Source organism: Heliangelus exortis, chromosome 11, assembly GCF_036169615.1.
Source record: "Heliangelus exortis chromosome 11, bHelExo1.hap1, whole genome shotgun sequence".
Taxonomy (NCBI): Eukaryota; Metazoa; Chordata; class Aves; order Apodiformes; family Trochilidae; genus Heliangelus; species Heliangelus exortis.
Genome location: NC_092432.1, coordinates 8,099,966 through 8,119,541, shown reverse-complemented (window position 1 = coordinate 8,119,541; position 19,576 = coordinate 8,099,966). Strand labels below are relative to the sequence as shown.

General features: G+C 49.7%; 1 long non-coding RNA gene across 1 annotated transcript in view; it reads right to left on the bottom strand.

Moving 5' to 3' along the window:
• The window catches only part of LOC139800828 (uncharacterized), a 35,404-nt gene that overhangs the window by 673 nt on the left and 15,155 nt on the right, over positions 1–19,576 (bottom strand). The window lies entirely within an intron of this gene.

Sequence of the window (19,576 nt, the reverse complement as noted above, 5' to 3'; positions counted from 1 at the left end):
CATCTCTGACAGGGAAATGGACCAGCCATGCTCAGCTGAGAATGGACCAACTCAGCTTACTGATGAAGTGAAGCTCCAACCCTCTTTCCCTCCTCACCACACGTTTCCTACAGCTCTGAATCACTTCACCCCTTTCCTGACCAGGAAAACTGCAGTCCCCCAGATGCCAAGCTCCCACCGAGCCCGCCTCAATCCCTACCTCTGCCTGCCCCGCACACCGCCAGCCAGGGGAGGGATAACCACTTGTCCTTCCTCCCTAGGCTGTGGGGCATGGGATTACTCTGCATGTCAGAGCCACTAAAGGCACAGCCCTCTGATGTTTTAATCTTCGTGTTAACTTTCCCTGCCCTCGGCGCCCTTGCCTGGCTGGAGAAAGTGATACAGAGCCACCGAGCTGGAGCCAAAGCTGTGACACTCAGTGAAAGTCCCCTTCCTGCCTTTCCCCGCACCTCACAGGATTCGTCCCACACATTTTGCACCTTGCAGCAGGTTCTCCTCCTTTTTTCCAGATTTTCGTTTCAGGTTTTTTTTTCTTTGTTTTTGTTTTTTTTCTTTTTCCTCTCTATTTCCTTTGCACTTTCCCCTTGGTGAGTACTGATCCCCTAGCACAGCCTTCAAACCCTATCCGATCCCTTTGCCACCCTCCCTTTGCTTTGCCTATAAACTGTTATGCTGCAAGGAGTAAAGAATAATCTAATTCTTGAATACACTTGGATGCAGCATGCAAAAGGAACCTTCAGCTGGCTAATTTATTCTTTTTATTGCACCAAATTGTAATTTTATAAAATATTGCAAATTTTATAAAATATTTGCAAGCCATTTTAAGAGATAAATCTTCTGCGTGGCTCTTTAATGAGCCGCCCTGGGAGCAGCCTGCATGTGATCTGCTGTAGGTCGCACCGCAACGTTCCCGGGCTGCGACTGGATGAACCACCGTAACTCTTTGAACTGTGCAAATACTCTACACTCTGGGGTCCAGGCTGCAATTTTCATGGGTATTTTTTCTCCCACTTAAAAATACATCTTCTGTATCCCCTTTATTGCAATATTCATAAAGCACTTGATGGAAATCCAATGAAAATCCCTTCCCTTTCACAACTTTGAAGCAAGACTAAAAGTTAAACGAGGCAAATACCAAACCTACTTTATCCTACGTCACCTCCAACGTCCCCCTAAAGGCTGGCAGGGATGTTGAGGTCAGGGCAGATGAGACCTGAATGGTGGTGGGTGCTTTCCCAAGGCCAGGAGAGGAGCAGGAGGAGGCTGAACCCTTGTGCTTACCAAGGTAAAGACCCACTGCTCTGGGCAGTGACAGCCTCTGCCCAACCCCCTGGCCAGGCTGAGCTTGCTGCGACCTACAGAGAAACTTATCTACAGTGCAGATAGAGAGGATGCTCATTGGTATGAGGCATCAACCCACCCTGGAAATGATGTCCTGCCTTCCTGGTGGGTTTACACCTTCTAGCACTTAGTAACTGTGAACAAAAGGGGCTGGACCAATCCTAGGCAGCTGGACATAAGCTACAAAAAAGCCTAAACTTCCTGCATGCACTTTCTCCAAGGGCAGGAGGTTTGCACTTTAGTATTGCAGGTGCCTGCAAAAATAGGGCTGCATCAGGAACCCAGTCCAGCCCAGTGGTGCTTCAGCAGCCTGCATGAAGTAGTGTGTGGCTTCATTATCCCTCTCATCTTTTTTAAAAAAAAGATGCATAAATAGTTGCAATTACAGCTCAGCCTCTGCCCCAGCACTTGCCCTTGTGCCTCTCTGTGCCTTTACAAAGCTAGTGCTGAGTTTTATATGCTGACAAAGTGCCCTGCCACAGGTATTCTGGGTGCTGGGAAGGGCAAAAAATACCCTCGCAAAAAAAATACCCTCAAATAATGGCAAATGGATGCAGGACACTCTGCCTAATCAGATTCCTATCCCCTATTGAGGGTGGGAAGGAGGGACCCTGCTCCTCCCCTGCCCTCAGCCCAGCCTGTGCTTCAGCAGCTCACATGGAGAAACTTTCTGGACAATTTAATCTCGCCAGGGTGTTACTTAGAAAAACCTTTTTCACTGTCAATTTTTTTTTGCCCCTCCCTTCCCTCCCTCCCCTTTTTTTTTTTTTTTTTTTTTTTTTTTTTTTTCCCTTCTTCTTCCTTCCCAGCCTTGATTGAATTTTGCAAGCCCCTGATATCTTTCTTTTTTATAGGGATGCACGCTGCTTATGCAAATACCAGCCTTTCATACCGCCTCCCTGGCTCAAGCCCTCCAACTTGAATGTGACCAAAAGCTGTGCTCTCCCCTGCTAACTCCTTAGCACAATTACACCTCCATTCTGCTCCAGGGGCCCGGGGAGGGGGTGTGTGTGTGGGAAAATCATTTTAAACACGTGCTGTTTGCTTTGGATAATTACAAGGGGGCTTCGGCTTCTAAGAGCTATGAAATATTCTGTTTGGTGAGGCAGGGGGAGGCTCTGTGTTACGCCTACGCTGTGAGTTTTATCTCCTGGCGGAGATGCTCGCACGGGCTCTCCCGAGGCTCCCTCCATCTCCTCCTGGCACTGTGCACCTGGGCAAGCATTTACATTTCCTACAGAGGAACTTCTCGGTGCTTTGGGCTACAGGAGAGAGGAGAAGGCGGCTGACATTTTTCTTATCTCAAGTCACAATTTCCTGCAAGCATCAAGATAATAAAACATCGGTGATGGGCAAGCCGAGCAAAAATGAATGTGTCGGCTGCCGCTCCCGTGGCAGCACGGGGAGGACTGGGGAGAAAGGACACCCAAGGGATGCGGCTGCTCTGCTGGCTCTCGTTTGCATCCTGGCTCTGCCGTTATTGTCCTCCTGCCTTGTCTGCTGGGGAAGTTTATGTGGAGGGCTTTTGCCGGGGTGAGGAGGAGGAGGAGGAGGTGAGTTTTCCCCAAAAGCACCCAGGAATCTGTCAAAAGAGGGACAGAAAAGAGAAGAAGAAGAAGAAGGGAGACAGAGAGTGGGAACGTCAAGGACCCCTGACTAATGAATAGCAAGTTTGCCCTTGAACCTCCCTGGGCTTTGCCATTCCCAGGCTCCAAACAAGGGCTGATGCATGCTTGGGCCCAGCTGCAGGGGGACCGGGCTATGGTTCATCTCAGACACTTTGACAGCCCGGGCCTTTTCCCTGCATAGCTCAGACTCGCCTAACTACTCCCCTGGCAACAGCTCAGTGCAGGAACCTTCACTGAGGCCCTGCCTGCTGCATACAGAAGTGTGAGGAGGAGGGGAGCCTCTGGGAGAAATTAGCTGGAGACCGGCTTAACCCATCAAATGCTGGGCAGGCATCGCCAGCCCCAGCACCCTTCCCTCCATCCCTGGCTTGGGAGCAGGAGAGGGATGGATTAGATGTGCCAAGTTGCTGTGTATGACAAATCCCATGACCTGCTGCTTCTCCAAGACAACGCACCTTGGAGGCTGAAGGTCCTCATGGTGCCAGGGATGTAGGAGGGAACTGAAATAACCAGCTGGTAAAGACCACCGGACACTGAGTGGGAAGGGCATGGCCTCTCCCCAGTGCAGCAGGGATGGGGCATCCCTCTCTGACAGCCAAAAGGAGGGCTCAGACCAGGAGAGAGAGAGACACAAACTTGCCCTGGCCACTCTTTCTGCATTGCAGATCAAAGGCGGGGGACAAGCTGGCCTTAGGGGTCTGCGCTGAATGGCTGGAGAAAACAGGCATGAGCACCCGGCTGCTCCAAAGTGCAACCCAGAAATGTTCCCACATCCTGGCCCCACATAAATCAAGGGGGGAAAAGGAGGAGGGGGGGGGCACATCCCAGGCTCTGTTTTTACAGAGCATCTTTCATGTGCAGCCCCTGAGAGAGAGGGTTTTGCCGAGCTTGTTAAGGACAGCTCCTGCGCCAGGCAGAGAGGGGGACGCAACATATGGAGAGGAGAAAAAGAAAAGGGGGCACTGAAAATGGAAAATTATGCAAAGCAGGAGGAGAGGCGCTGGGGGGAAGGGGGAAGGGAGGCAGCAATGGGGTGGGGGATGGGGAAAAGAGAGGCTGGGAAGAGAGCCATGACTTGGGGGACACCAGCGAGCTGCCATAGGGGCAGCAGGAGGGACAGAAGTTTCCCGTGACTGGGTGCAGGACAGTCCCCTTGGCACCCTTGGGTGCTGTCACTGGAGGGCAGTTGTCCAGCCTGACCTTCCCTGAGCAGATCTGTGCTGTGCCAGGGTGATGCCCAGATGGGCAATAGTGGGGGCATCCTCCATCCAGAGCTGTGGCACACTGGGAGATGCAGTGAAACGGGGCCCTTGGTGACCTACTTCAGAGGTGTCCTCAGGACCTCCGTTACTATAGCAATGAGGTTGCAAGCAACTGTTATGGTTTTTTTTTGGTCAAGATTTTTGCTTTTAATCAATTGCAAAAACTGGACTCGCATATCAGTGTGCTAGGGGCCTTGTAAGAAATGGTTGTAGGAAGTTGCTGAAAAACAGCAATAATAGCAAGGTCCTAAATTGCCTCAGGGTCTCAACCACCCATGTGGTCATGGTGGACGCTAGGGTGAGTTAAGAAGAATCCAAAAACAGCTGCCAGAGCTCTTATCTTCCTTTTGGTCTCCAGAGGGTCTCCTGGGTCCCCAGCAGCTCCCAGTGCTGTGGATCAGGCTGCAACCTTGGTGTGGCATAGGGATGCTGTGGATTCTGTGCAGGCACAGGAGGGAAAATCAAGTCTCCAATCGCATGCACATATTACTGGTCAGCTTACACTCAAACTCTAACATCTGACCTAGCATGGCATTTGGAGAAATGATTCGGCTGTTCCCAACCCAACTACAAAGCTCCTTCTCACTCTTGTGGAAGGCTTGGCCATGTCCTGGCTTCTGGGCTAAGTGCATCTTTGGAAAACTGCCCACCCTGCCACCATGACAGTTTCTCTGTCCCAAAGCTACCCTGTGTCTCTGCCTTGTGGGACTCCATGCTGGCTCCCCGTCTCTGGCCCAGGACCACCCTACACATCCTCACCGGGTGCCAGTCCCCTTCTCCAGCCCATCTTTCACACCATCATGAAGAGCCATCTAATCAGTGCTCAAAAAAACTCATAAGTGGAGCTCATTGCTCTGCTTCCCCTGCTTGGTCCCTCCCTCCTGTTCCTATCTCCCCCATGTCTCCCCTCTCAACGGCTTTAATTCAGAGCAGCCAGTTCTTTTCTTAACTCTCCTTGACATCACCCAACACCCAGAAACACACCTTCCATTCCTCTTGGCCCCAACACAGCCTTGGATCTCACATCCCATCTCTACCACTTCACTACCTTTTTTAGCTCCTCCTCCCTTGTCTTGCATTAGGAAACCTTCCTTTGCGGTATCTCAAAAAGATTTCTCCATTAGTCCCTCCTACAGTGCTTCCCTCTATTTATCATTAGTAAATTCGCTGCCCTACACCCCCAAGCCCATGTTTCAGGCAGGTATGGGACCTGCCTGAAATATCACGAGCAGTGAGTGCACAGTGATGGGCTGGTACACAAGCAGGCGTGGGACAGTGCCTACAGAGATGGGCATGCTCGCCCCAGTGTACACGTGTCCCTTCCTGCACATGCCAACACCTACATGTTCCTGCCCACGTTCCTGCTGCCGGATCCAAGGCTCTGTGTTCTTGAGGAGAGCTCTTGTTCTCTCCCAGGGCATGGGTGTTATCTGTGCAACATGGCTGTGGGATGGGATTTAGGCTGTTTGGTTTGAGAGTCACTGAGCGAAAAAGATGCTGTGTCCACCTTCGAGTTTCTTCAAGAGCTGTGCCCTGGAGTAAGCTACATGTGTTGGCCAGATCCTCATTAAAGCCCTGAAATAAGCTGTAGGCACTGAAGAGGATTCATCTAAGCAGCACACAAAGAAAACCAGCAAAAAATAAAGTTCACAGGGGCATAAGGAAAACAGAGTTTCCACCCACAGAGCAGCTGTGTGGGGCTCCAGGGACAGGCAGGCAACGTGGGAGATGTTTCAGAGCTTGTGCTCAAAACGATGCATTTGCAACAGCTTCCTTTTTGCAACTGATGGTGGTGGTGAACTGAGCCTCCTGCCCAGCAGCCACACATTTTAATCTGTGTACCTTTGGGCACAGGTACATGATCTGAGCTGCTTTAAGGCTGGCAAGACACCATAGCAGAATGATGCAAAAATGTGATGTGCCTTCATGGAAGATCTCTTCTATCCCTCATTACCCTGACACAGCCAAGCAACTGCCCCTCCATGAACAAGCCCAGGTGAAGGGGCTGTTTGGTGTTCCCACTGCGAATTCTCACCTGCTAAAACTGGGTGATGTGTGGGGAGCACATGGGATTCAGGGTGTCCTTTGGATCAGCCTGGCCTCAGCTGCTGTGCTGGAATCTGAACTGTCTCCAAGGAGAATATGGCAAGAACAGTGAGTCCTGCCCGAGTGACGGTCCAAAGAGTTGGCACTGCGTCCTGATTCAACCTCGCCCCAGATTCCTGCCCCTGGCCTGCATCCAGGTTTCTTTCTCCTTGACCCATCACCATCAAAAGAAGTGCCATTATGAGTCTCTGCTCTAAGTTTCTATTCTACAAATAGAAGCAAAGCTGCACCTGCTCTAGAGCTGGACATTTCCACTAAATCCTATTTTGAAGTCTGTCCCGGCAAAAGAAACCCTCAAGGGCTGTGCCCCTTCTACAAGATGCAAAATATTTCAGCCTCCAGCAATACAAGACACAGAAACAATATTATTAAACTATACAACTGCTGTGTGTCCCTGCATTCCCACCCTGGCTGCAGTGCTGAACCACGAAGGAGCACCTACAGTAAACCTTCTTCCAGACAGTGCCAGGGAACAAGCTGTCTCAAGTGCTGGGGCACGATGTGCTTATCGGGCAGCAGAGCTGGCTCTGCCACCCCACTTGGAGAAGCTGTGCCATGGGAGCTGCTAAAAGAGCATTTCATTTCCAGACAGGTCCCCAGAGACCTCTTATGTGAGGGCCTCGATGGAGCGAGCCAGGCAGTGCAGAACAAGGAGACATGACCCCAGGCTAAAAAAAAACAACCTGGACTCCAGGCTTGTTGGACCTTAGTGCTGTACATCAGGGTTCAGGCCGGCCTGTCTCCTTGAACCTGTGCATCTCTCCTGTGCCATCACCGATGGGGAAACAGCAAATTGGGATTTTTTTCACCTCTCTCTTCCTCCTGTTTCCCTCCCCTAACTCCTTTTCTGCATCATAAGCAAAGTCCTAATAAAGCTCCCATCGCCACTGCCAGTCCTGCACCATGGGCCCAGCAGAAAAGAGATGCAAAGCCACGCTTGGAATCTGATTCCCCGGCTTTAAACGCTGCTCTGCCAGCAAAGTGCGACTTGAAAGCTCCCCTGTCACAGTTACAAAGCTCCGAACAGCCCTTCCTCGGATAATCACGCTTATCTCCAGATTAAGAAAGAGAGACCTGCAGCTGAGGCTGGTCACATGGGCTGGGATGTGGGCAAATCTCTTTTAAACAATCCCCATATAGCTGTGACCTCCACCGCAGCCCAAATACATCGTCCCTCAGTCCCACTCTAAAATCAGCTCTGGAGTCATGAGGGAGCATCCAAGAGGAGACTGTGCCAGGGAGAAAGGGGGTAGGAGGGGAGCCAGGGGGAGGAGTGGGAAAGTGATGGAGAAGAGGAGGATGAGAAAGAAGGAAGACAAACTAAGTAAAGGGAGGATGTGGGAGAGGAATAGGATGTGGTGAAGAGGAAGGAAGAGTGTGTGGACGGAGGGGGAGGATGATGAAGGCCAGGGAAGTCTCTGCTGCTCTTCCTGCCAGGGTTTAGTTGTTCCTGCACTGTCCTCAGTTTAACTCTTCCCCCTCTGTCCCCGCCTGGCAGCCCAGCCCAATTACGTGACTCCAGCTGTGCCAAGTGACCTTGGCAGGGCGAGTGTGTTACCTACTTTGCTGCCACGGATTCATTAAGAGGCTTTGCTTGTGTGGGAATAGTCATCCCAACAGGGAAAGGAAAAAAAAAGAACCCACAACCATTTTGCAGATCAACCTGGCAGGGAGCTCTGACAAAGCGGTTTCCAGGGCCCTGCCCAGAGCTTGGGAACAGAATTAAGGAGAGGCAGGGATCCACAAATGGGAGAGGAGGGTGGAGGGGTGGGAGATCATCTGGAAGGTAACCCCAGCAAGGTTCCTTCTCAGGAATGAGGTAGCGGTCAAGAAGGGACCTGCCAGCTCTTTGTAGGATTCTGACACCTGGTTCTTCTTTCTGATCAAAGCCCATGTTACGTCTGGGTCAGGTGTGGAGGACACACACACCCTCTGAGCAAAGGAGAGGTCCAAGCAACTGCCATGTGACTTTTTCCAACAGCAGTTTCCCCCTCTTAAGTCCACGATGGGATTAACACAATTTCCACCTGGCAAGGAAGGAGCCCAAACAGCTCTGAAATGGACACAAATGCAGAGCACTGGGGCTCTTGAGTGTGCCCACAATCTGCTGGCACTGACTCGGGGTTTCCAGACGTGGGACATGGCCCCTGGCTGCAGCTTGCCAGGAGGGACCGCAGTGCTGCCTCCCTGCCTGCTCATTATTCACCCTGCGCAATTAGGCACTGCTGAGAAGTCACATGAAATTGCCTTTGTTCTCCAACTGGATGACCTGCGTTTCACAGGAGTCCCTTTTTTTCCCTGCACATTACTCACAGGCTGCCCACTGTCCCCACTGCTGGAGCAACAGCAAGGATTTGGGGGGCATGCTTTGGGCTGGCCACAAGTGCTCTCTCACTGATACCCCACGCAGGTCAATGAGGGATGCAGCCTGGCCCTGCTCACCTTCCTGGACTCTTCTGAGCACAAAGGAGAGCTGCTCCTCCCACAGCCCACCCTGCACTGCTGGGGATATGTCATCTCTCCTCCAGGCAGATGGCTTTGCCACTCCCTGGCTACTCCGCCATCTCTCTGTGTCACCTCCCAGGTCCCCTTCCAGCAGCAGAGCAAAGCCCAGTGCAGCTGCTCTCTGTTCCTTCGCTGACAGCACCAGGACACAACTATGGAAGAGAATGCAAAGTGAATGGGAGTCACTGTGAAACTGGGTGCCACCAAACTTCACAGCAGACAAGCTGTGGTGAAACAAAACTTCCTGAAATGACCTTCATGTCAGAGAAGCCTTGTGCCATGTAATTTTCTATTCTTTCAGCAGCCAGCAGCTGCTCAGAAACAGAAGGGAGCATGGGGAGAAAAGACATCTTGGCCCATTTTAGAGCTTCTTCTCAATTTGCTCAAGAAATGCTTGTGGGCTCCTAAGCCTTGTTGATTTAAGGGGAAGGATGCAAAATTAATTTAGACAGGAAATTAATTAGATGTGCACTGGTGTTTACATCCCTACACCTACAAATGAATTCTTGTGTGAGCCTACAGCATGCAGATGGATGGATGGATGGATGGATGGATGGATGGATGGGTGGATGATAACAGTGCCCTAAGAATGGCATTATGCGCTGGTCCATACGCTGGGGATGTGGAAGGACTTTTCTCTGCATTGGTAATTAATAACTCTATCCTGAACAAATGTTGATAAATCCTTTATAGCGCATGTTATCTCTGTCTCTCCAACTCCTGTTCTGCATTTCCATTTGCCTGTTTCCACTGCTCCACCCCGGGCACCCACATGCTTCCCTTCTCTCCCGTATTTTGTAGCTGCTAGAGGATTTGACTCCCTTTCTGGAGAAGCAGGCGGAGGTTTTGTTGCTGGGGCTTTGTGTGAGTGATCGCTTGTGTATGTGCATATACAAAGATGGATACAAATCCATTGGAAATAAACACCTTATAAGGGACTTGAGAGAGAGACTCAGGGCAGAGGAGAAGAAAGAGCTTACAGACCCTCAGCCAGACAATCAGCAAAGATGAGGAGAAAGACCCAGTGAACCAAAAAAAGCCTCAGTTCTCTTTTAACCTCTCCATCATTTGCAACGAAAGCAGCAGATCCCCTCGCTGGGAAGCCCAGCTCCACCAATGCACCAGAAGTCATAGCAACCCTCACCCCTTCTTCTCCCAGCTCCTCACAGCTCAATTACCCCCGGCTGCCAGGCAGCTCTGAGCACACCCCCACCACCCCACATCTCCCCTGCCGCCCAGACAGCTTTCCCCAATGGAAGGAGTACAAATATATTCATTGGCACCTTATCAGACATGCATGCAAAACTAATTAACATGGGGAGACATGCAAGCTGCCACCCAGCCACAAATACACACCCACGAGCATGCACACACACACGCACGCATGCACAAGGCAACCCTTGTCTAGGGGGGACATTCAAAAGGCTTTGTCACTAATTTAGGCATCTGTCTCAGTCTGGTCTGGTCCTCCTGGCTAGGCTGGAGTTGTGGTTTTTTTCCCACTCTGTTTGACAATGCTGGGAACATGCCCGGAGACCCCTCATTCAAATCACCCCTTGACAATGGTCTCATTGTGTGAGCATATAGAAAAGGGAAAGGATGGGGGAGAAGATGTAGAAGGGGGGTAAGGAATTAAAATGTGAATCCAAGGAAGTGTTTACTAACACAAGCCTCACAGCTGCCCTGTCTCTCCTCCACCCCCTTCTTCCACCCCTGGCCACTCCAATGGCCCAGCTTGTCCCCAGTGCAAGGTATATGGAGGGACAGTGGGGTGGAAAGACAGCAGGACAGGAGCAAGAGCAGGAGCAGAGCTGCACAGAGTCGCACGGAGGAATGGCAGACTGGAGGGATGAAACCTCAGGGCGTTCAAGTATTCAGCAGCAGGGGAGCAGGTACAGGTTTGGGAAGAGAAGACGGAGACAGAGATGCCTTGGTGAGGATTAGTGACTTAAAATGTCCTGGGAAGGACATCTTCATGGAGGAGCAAGGGATTTATTGGTATAAGCACTCCAAGGTTTTCCAGGCAGTGACAAAAAGTGTTTAAATCTAGCCTCATGGATTAGAGCAAGCAAGCAGACTCGCCGCATGGTCTGGACTGCTCTCTTTGGTGATGCTGGCAGACACGCTACAGTGGGAGAAGAAAGGGAGAGAGCAGCAGTGTGTTGGGGCTGGGGGCTAAGGGAACAGATTGGACTCCCTTCAGGACCTGTCTTCCTGCCTATTGCTAGTTATAAAACATCAGGAGAAAAAAAAAAAAACCAGCAGGAAAAATTGCCCCCCAGTGCCCTGACCACCCCTCAGCAATGCCTGGGGAAGGAAATAGCAAAGGGGCAGATGGAGGGTATTACCCCCCAGCCTCACCACACTTGGCTGGCCCTGGCAGACACTGTTCAGCTGGAAATGCCCACAAGTCAGCAGAGCAAAGGGAACATGAGCTGGGGAGGGGGAGATGATGACAACGTTTTCCATATATGCAAATGCATCTGCACAGATACCCAGAGGGAGACAAAACAAAGAGACCTTAAAGAGGCTGTCTCCGAGACCTGCACAAAGCCAGATACCTCAGTACACCTACAGTGTTTGCACGTGAAAACCTGCACAACGTGAGATGCAATGCTGCCTGGAGGTCCCCCCCACCTGAGAAGATATTATTCCACAGAAAGCCTGGTTGAGGAGCCCAGTAAAAGCTGTGAACACAAATGCCACAGTCCCACATCCTCCTACACAAACAGATGCACCTTAGCAGTACAAAACTATTCCTGTCCGTCAGCTTAGTCAGAAAAGAGAAAAGCTGTGGTGCAAATCCAAAAGAGCCCTGACTTGATGTGTCAGAGGGAGCCCAACTCCCCTGGCGTTGCTCCTGCAGCCAGATGCACCACCTGGACCTTTGTTTGCCCTAAGAGGAAAGCTCAGAGACTTCTGGATGTCACTATAAAGGGAGCAGGGCAAAACATCACCCAGAAACCCAAGAACATGCATGACAGCAGAACATTTCCTTCCCACAACCACTGCTATAAAACTGAAGCTACTTGTGCAAACATTTCTGCTCAAAAAAGGGAAGCTACTGCCAAGCAAGCAAATCTGTGCTTTTTGTCCAAGTGGCTGTGAGCAGTTTTATTGCCACATTTCTCTGCCCCAATACACAGAGATAAGCACTCAACATACAGTGACATGTAGGGATTCGGTGACAGAGCTGTGGTTTTAATAGGGCAATGCAGACACTGAGTGAAATAAAACCCTACAGAGATCAGCTTCACAGAGGAGAAAAGGTATTTGATGGCAAAGAGAAACAAGGACATTCACAATTCTGCTCTCATTTCCATGCTGTAAATTCGGACAGCTTTTAGTGAACACAATTAAGTCCTCACTTAGCGTTTAACCTACTGAAGCTGAGGGCACACTTTGGTACAAGAGCAACCCCTGGGACTCTTCCCCTGTCTCGTTCCACAGAATTTAGCAGGAGTTGTGAAAAAGTTCAGTGAAAAAGCAGGGGGATTCGTAGCTCCCAGCCAATGTGGCCATTTCAAAGCCATCTCCAGCTCTATCTTGGCTAATCTTTCCCTCACTGGTGATCTGCCACTTTGCCCACAAAGCCTTGGCTGTGGGGGAAAGTCAGTACCAGCCTTATAAGCACAAAGAGTCAGAGGTATTTGGGCATCTCTTTCCCTTTACCTCTGATGGGTGCTGAAGATCTCAACAGTCCTCCAATACACCTTTCCCCTGTACCTTGGGGCTGACCCTTCCTTTCCAATATCCCAAAGATCCCAGTATAGATCCCATGCAAGACCCTTACAAGAAATCATGCAAGACCCCCTGTTACTAACACCTCTTTGACTATCCATGAAATTTTAGTTTATTCTAAGAGGGTGCATTTCAAAGGCTCTTTAGCTCACCAGCACAGTTTAACACTCTGGGTTTCACCAGCAACAAGTGATAAAACTCCTCACAGTAAGGTCATGTCTGGGCTGTGACCTTAAATCTATACATGATTTTCCCATCAGACACTGAGAGGTATAAATCTCAACATCTCATTAAACAGCTCTGCAGATCACTCAGAACAGATTGCCTCACAACATAACTTTTTGGCTGGTCACTACCCACAAACAGATGATTTTACATGACATTTATTCATGCAAATTGCAGAGGCTGTAGTTTCGTTACCCAGCAAGAGCATAAAAAAAATTACAGTTTAGAGGCATAAATGCTGGCACCATCATAGCAGGCACGATGAGACTGGAAACACATCCCTTGGTTTCAAAGGCAGTGCAACAGAACTCAAAGCAAGTCCTCATCAGATATGGGTTTTATCAGGAATGACCCCCCCAAAAATGACCCAGGGGAAGCAGAGAAGGGCATGTGCAAGACTGCAGGGGCTATGGAGAAATGAACTTCTCCCAGTGCATGTGCAGGAACCTGCCATGGGGAGAGCACACACAATGTTTTACGTCACTCACAAAGCTTACTCTGTCCAATAATGTGGGGAAGTAAAACAAAGCATGAAATCCAGGCATAAATTAGCATCCCTCTAGTCTAGCTTTATTTGCGCTGCTGCTGCTGTGGATTAGCATCTAGCTGGCTGACAGGCTGATAGGCAGACAGAAACAGAGAGAAATAATAAAAAAAAATAATCAGTGGGTGTCTTTTTTTCCCTATGGTTCCTGGGATGTCTCCTGTCAAAGTGCAGACAGTGTTCTTCCCTTTAGGACCAGCATTTTTCAATCTTCCTGGGAGAGCAATAGGCTCTGCAGGAAAGAAAGTCCCCCCCTGAGATGTTTGTGCCTGTGCCCTGCAAAGCCAGCACCCGTTGTCTGACTGCAAGCCCAGTGTGAACCCATCACATCCTAACCCAGATGCACCCACAGCATCCCCCACAGCATCACTGTGGCAGCACTTAGAGACCCTCAGAGCCCCAAGAGCAGTTATGGTGCAGGGCTGGCAGACCTTGAGGATAGCATCTTGCCACAGGCACACACGGGGAGCAGGCACCCTGGCATTAGCCCTGGATCATGTTCACCAGAGCTCGGGGGAACTGCTTCCTTCACTGCTTGGAGCCACGGCAGGGTTTGGTACCTGATCCCAGATGACATGACCAGGATCTCATGCCAGCCTCTCCTCTCAGTTTGTGTCAGAAATGTGTCACTGCCAGCTCCTCAGGCATGAGGACCTGCAGAGAGCTTCCATCGGGCTGTCACACAGCCTCCAGCTCCTCAGGGTTGTGTGGCAGAATGAGTGGTCGTCATCAGAGATGTCCCTTCTCCCCAGGCTCTGTGGCCTCATGCCCACCCACCCTTTCCAAGCACAGCCACAAAGGGACAATGCTAAAGAGGTGCCAGTCCTGATGGCCACCACCTCAGTCCTTCCCACACCAGGCAGCCCTGCCAAAGGATGTGTTGCCACCCTAGCAACTTCAGAGAGCAGAGAGGAGCTGGGATGCTGAGGGAGGATGATATCAATGTGCCCAAACTGGGGGAACAACAACAGCAAACCTGACTGTGTTCAAAACAAACTGCAAAACCCATTCCCACCCTCACTGAGCCATTCACAGCTTGATTGGGCTCTCAGGTCACAGAACATCTCTAGTCCCTGCCTGTCACCTAAGCAGCCAAACAGAGAGTTCAATTTTTAGGCTGTGGAAAGCAAATTTTCAAAGGTGGCCTAGAAAACACATACTAATTCTGCATAGCCATAAAGCGAGTCCCTCAGGAGCACAGCATGCAGTTTGAACACCTCAGTGTCCCTCTGCCTGCCAATGTGACACTTACTGAGTGGGTCTGAGCAGAGGATGCAGGTGTGAGAATTCCCCAGGATGCTGAGAATCCCTCCTCAGCAGAGCCCATGCAGCTCCAGCCCCACAGCCAGGTGTGCTGGCCCTGTTGAGCACTGGTGCCAGCAATCCTGGGATGACCCTGGCAGCCCAGCTCTGCCTTTGCAGCATGGAGCTTGCAGTAGGCATCTATAGCTGACTCTGCATGCCCCATGCCCAAATGTGTTAAAAGAGGCAGCTCTTCCCAAAAGGAGAACTTTGCAGGGCTTTGAGACAGCTGTAGCTAGGATTAGGCCAGGGAGAGGGAATGTATCTCAGTTCCTGCAGCCATGCATTCCCCAGCATGCATGACCCAAGGCTGAAGTAAGGCACATCATCACCATCCTCATCCCACTGCACACTGCCCACCACACCCCCTCACACAAAGAAACATCTATGGAAACTTCCCATGGTACCTTCAAGGTGGTTTCTTCCAGGGGCTAGGAAGGAAGGGAAGGCTGAAGACAGTGCAGAAGGCTGAGTCTTTGTTTCAGCTACATTGCATGCTGCTGGTTAGGTACCAGAGACCAGCCACTTCCTACCATATTCTCAAGCTCTTGCAGAAATTGCAGGCATTCCTGTCTATAACCTCTGGCATTTGGGGATGGAAGGAGGCAGAAGTCGATCAGAGCCTACAAAAATGCAATGAGCTGCAGGAAAGATCTTACCATTGCAAGGAAACAGTCCCCTAATGGGGTTCCACCACCAGCATTTATCTATGTAGACCATTTGTTTTCTCCCCAGGCTCTCAGCTTTCTCTGTCACGTCAGCCATCCACCCAATGGCAAGCAAAATTAGTCTGATGGGTCCCAGCCTAGTACCCACTCATGAACTCTCTGAATTCCTACTGCAGAGTGCCAAGCCACCAGGAAGCCCAGCCTGGGAATGATGCAAGACTACAAATGCTTTAAATGCTTGTACAAGTCCAGACCTGTGCATGCAGTTTGCCCTTCATTTTGAAGAGCTCCAGTACACTTCGGCATAAGATACATTAAAACTTACATTGGCTGCAGCACATACAAGCCTTGGCCAGGGCAATGCCTGAAATGTATCACAAATGGACTGAAGGAGCACATTCCTCTGAGACACAGGACATGTCTGCAGCAGCCTGGGGACATCCTGCATGGTCCTATGAGGACACCACAGAGACAGCATCCCATCTGCTGGCTCTGAAGCAGTCTCCCACAGCACTGGTAGAAGTAAATGACCTCTTATTTAAAGCAAGGACCAAATAAATTATAAAAGGTTTTTTTTCCCCTAGTCCTGGCACTGGGGAATTTAAATGTGGTTTTGCAAGCTGTCCCCAGAGTGAGACAGACCTGTACATGTCCAGAGACTGCCAGCCTGCATCCATTCAGCCTTGTCCCAAACACCTCTTCAAGCAAGTACACAGATGTCCCTCCTTCACTTGGTCTTTCACAGAATAGGGTGCCAGGGACTAGCATTGACCATTATTACCTTTCAGAGGCTGAAACACACACTGTACACTTTTTCTTTTAAGTTTTGCTCTGCTCAGAGACATATCCCAGTGGATGGGACCTCTCCTGAGGGTCATCAGTATGTCTAGTGGCTTAAAAGGGACCCAAGGAGCTACCATCCAACCCAATGTAATCCATGATACTTTGAGTTGTCATGCTCTCTTTCACCCCCTGTTCAATATGATACAGCATCCTGGACTGTCAGCCTAAAGCTCTGAATACTAGGAGTCTGGATCACCAAAACTGCTAAGCCTGACTCCAAAAATACAAGTATTTGGAGGGATTTTTTCCACACCCGTGATGCCTAAGCCCTATGAGGTCTCTGATTTGTTTCTGGAGTTTTCTTCTGCAATGATGATGTCCCTAAATACATTTCTTGCTAGCATCATTTTATTACTTTTAAGTGAGAATTGAGAATTTCAAATAGCCCTTGATTACAGTTGCTGGGTGTTTGCAACAGACATCCCAAATCTCAAGCTTTGCACTAAAACCCCTGTGAATCATTCTGGTCCAGCCTCACCAGCTGCGCTTCTGCCTAAAAGACACCTGCCCTTGAGAGCGGGAAAGTAGAAGGGAGGAAAACTGGAAAACAGACATTTCTGGGGCTATGAATTAAATCAGGAGGAACAGCACCCACCACCCTAGACTTGGTCACCAGCAGCAGCAGCTACTTGTGAAGCTCTCACCAAATTTGTCCAAGTGAGAGCCAAAGGAAGAGACACATTGCTCCCATCTTGCTAGATTTTCTGCCAAGCTTGTCAGCAAGGCACCTCTCAGGCCTGGCCTGAGACCCTTTCCTTCACCTGGCCTTCTGGATACCTCCCGCTGCCTCCCTAAACCACCAAGCCAGCAGCAACACTTACAACGTGCACACCATGCCAGGGGCAGCAAAGGAGTGGTCCTCACAGTGTCCCAGCCCCACGCCTTCTGCCAACACTGTCCCCACATGGGGCATGCAGGCAAAAGAGCTGCCGGAGGAATCCACACCGAGCAGCACTGAGCACGACCTTTCTGCTTCACAATGGTAACCTGAATCCTAAATACTGGATTTCTAGGCACGCATTAAAGCCATGAGACAATGGAGACAGCGAGGCTGGGGCTGGCTGCAAGCCAGCACTGTGCCGGCCCCGCCAGCACCCAGTGTTTCCCATTTCCTTCTTTTTTTGTCCTGGCAGATCAGTAAAGTCCCCCTAAGCCAGGAGGCAGGTGCATGCACAAGCTCACCTGTGACTTGGGGACTGGGCATGACTCACCCCCCATGGAAGGTGAATGCCCGAGAAGACCCGGGTAATTGTCTATCTCTCACTCCCTCTCTCATATGAGCATTGCTTCTCCTTTAATTGGTCTCATTCATGGTGGCCCTTTGCTAAATGTAATTATGCCAGGCTCTCTCCATCTGTCTGCATTCAGGAAGAGCCATCGTTTGCAGTGGTTTTATTTTCAATCTTTATTTCTGCATTAATCACTCCTCTGTAGTTCATATGCACCACAATATACAGGACCTCCTGAGGACATACAGGCACCAAATAAAGAGCAGGATTTGTCCCTGGGTCTCTCCTGGCCGGAGACCCTTTCCCCTTTCACAGGGAAAGCCCCATACCTCAGTCACTGTCTGTAACTGCTTCCATCTCTCAACACTACCTGCACAAGCCAGCATTTTGTAGACACTCAAGAGCTGTCTGGGACCCCAGGCAAGAGGATATAGCTTGGTTTTGTCTGCCCTCACAAACAGAGATATCTCTGCCCTGTCTTCCCAAGCCCAGTATACAAAGGCAGCAAGGAGATGTCTGCTCAAGTTGACATGAGCTGCTTTTCACATGAAGGCCGAATTCAATCCTACATAAACTAACATGCTAATTTTCCTACCCAGGAACACAGACAGGGTGAACGTGGCTGAGCACAGGGCTTAACAAACCTCAGCTCTGCAAGGGCACCTCATACCTTCCTGGCTGCAAAGCGCCCAATGCACCGAGAAGGATTTCATCCCTTGGGGTACATTATCCAAGGTCCTTACACCTTCCTCTGCCAGTGTGGGCAGATTGTTGGGGAAAACACAATGCTAAAGGAGCTGTTGGTTTATCAAGAGACCAAACCCAGCGACACAGACCCTGGGCAACCAAGCACCATCTGGTGACCGCCGGCTCCCGACACAATAGCCCGCGTTGGCATGTTTATGATAGAGACCAGAGGCAGATTCCCATTATCCCCATCAGATCCTGTGATGTGGTTTCAGGAGAAGGACCATGAGAAGCAGATGGGATGGCAGAAGAGAAAAGAACGCAGCGAGACAGACAGACAGGAGAGATTTATATGAAGCTAAAGCACATACCCATAAACACAGGGTAAGTAAATAGCATGCAAGTATGAAATTAAATGCGGGGAATCCACGGCATCCAGTAATCAGCCAAATATCTCCTTCACTTCTGTTTCAGTTTATCTTCAGCATTTTAAAACGAGATGTTTATGCCAATAAGTAACCCAGTTGTATACTGTAACCCTGCAAATATTGGCTGGGATCTGAGACATTCGTCCCCACAGACAATTCATTTTTACAATTTTTTTTGGATTCCCAGCTTTCGTGGAACACTGGCTCTCTGTGTTGGATTTTATGCCCCTGAAATGTATTTACAATGCATGGCATATGTATTGTGCATTACACACTTAAATCATTGCTTTTCATTCATCGCTTATAAAAAAAAATATTGCAATATCCTGAAGCTCCAAATACTCAAATTCAAAATATTACTGCTGCATTTCCAAAGTAATACTATAAAATAAAACAGTGTTTTTAGATAAAGGAGGGAAAATTGATCACGAGGAACATGGATTCCCAAGATCTTGGAAGAAGGGAATTTCACATCAGAATAAATGAAAAAATAAGCTAAAAGCTGAAAACTCCACAAAGGTTTATTTTCTAAACAAGTAGATAGAAACATTTTGTCACTTAAACAAAGAGACTAGGGTGGGGGAGGCTCCACATCCCTGGCTTGCTCTCTGCAATGGACAAATACTATCAGAAACAAAAAGCATGGCATAGTTAGCAGGAGTGGAGCTCAGTGCTTTAGATTTAATGATATGTATTTAAGTTCCTTTTAGGGGAAGCCTTCTGCAAGCATTGGGGGGAAAAAAAGAGTCATGGTTTTAAAGGCTTCTGTCATTGTTGCCTTCGAGCCAAAGAGAAAGGCTCTTTCTTTGTCATCGAGGGTTTATGGAAACACCTTAATGTGTCCTTTTCATAGGTGAAGGAAGGCACACAAAGCAGCCGCGTGCCAACGCGTCCCCCCCGCCACCAGCAAAATAAATAAATGGAGGAACGTGGGGACGGCGGCTGTCGTAATCCCCTAGCAAAGCAGCAGCGAGGATGGGTCTGGCGGGGTAAATATCGCACGTCTCCTGGCAAGCCCCGTGTGGGCTATTGTCCCACCACCCTTGTTAGATGTCATTAAGGATTTT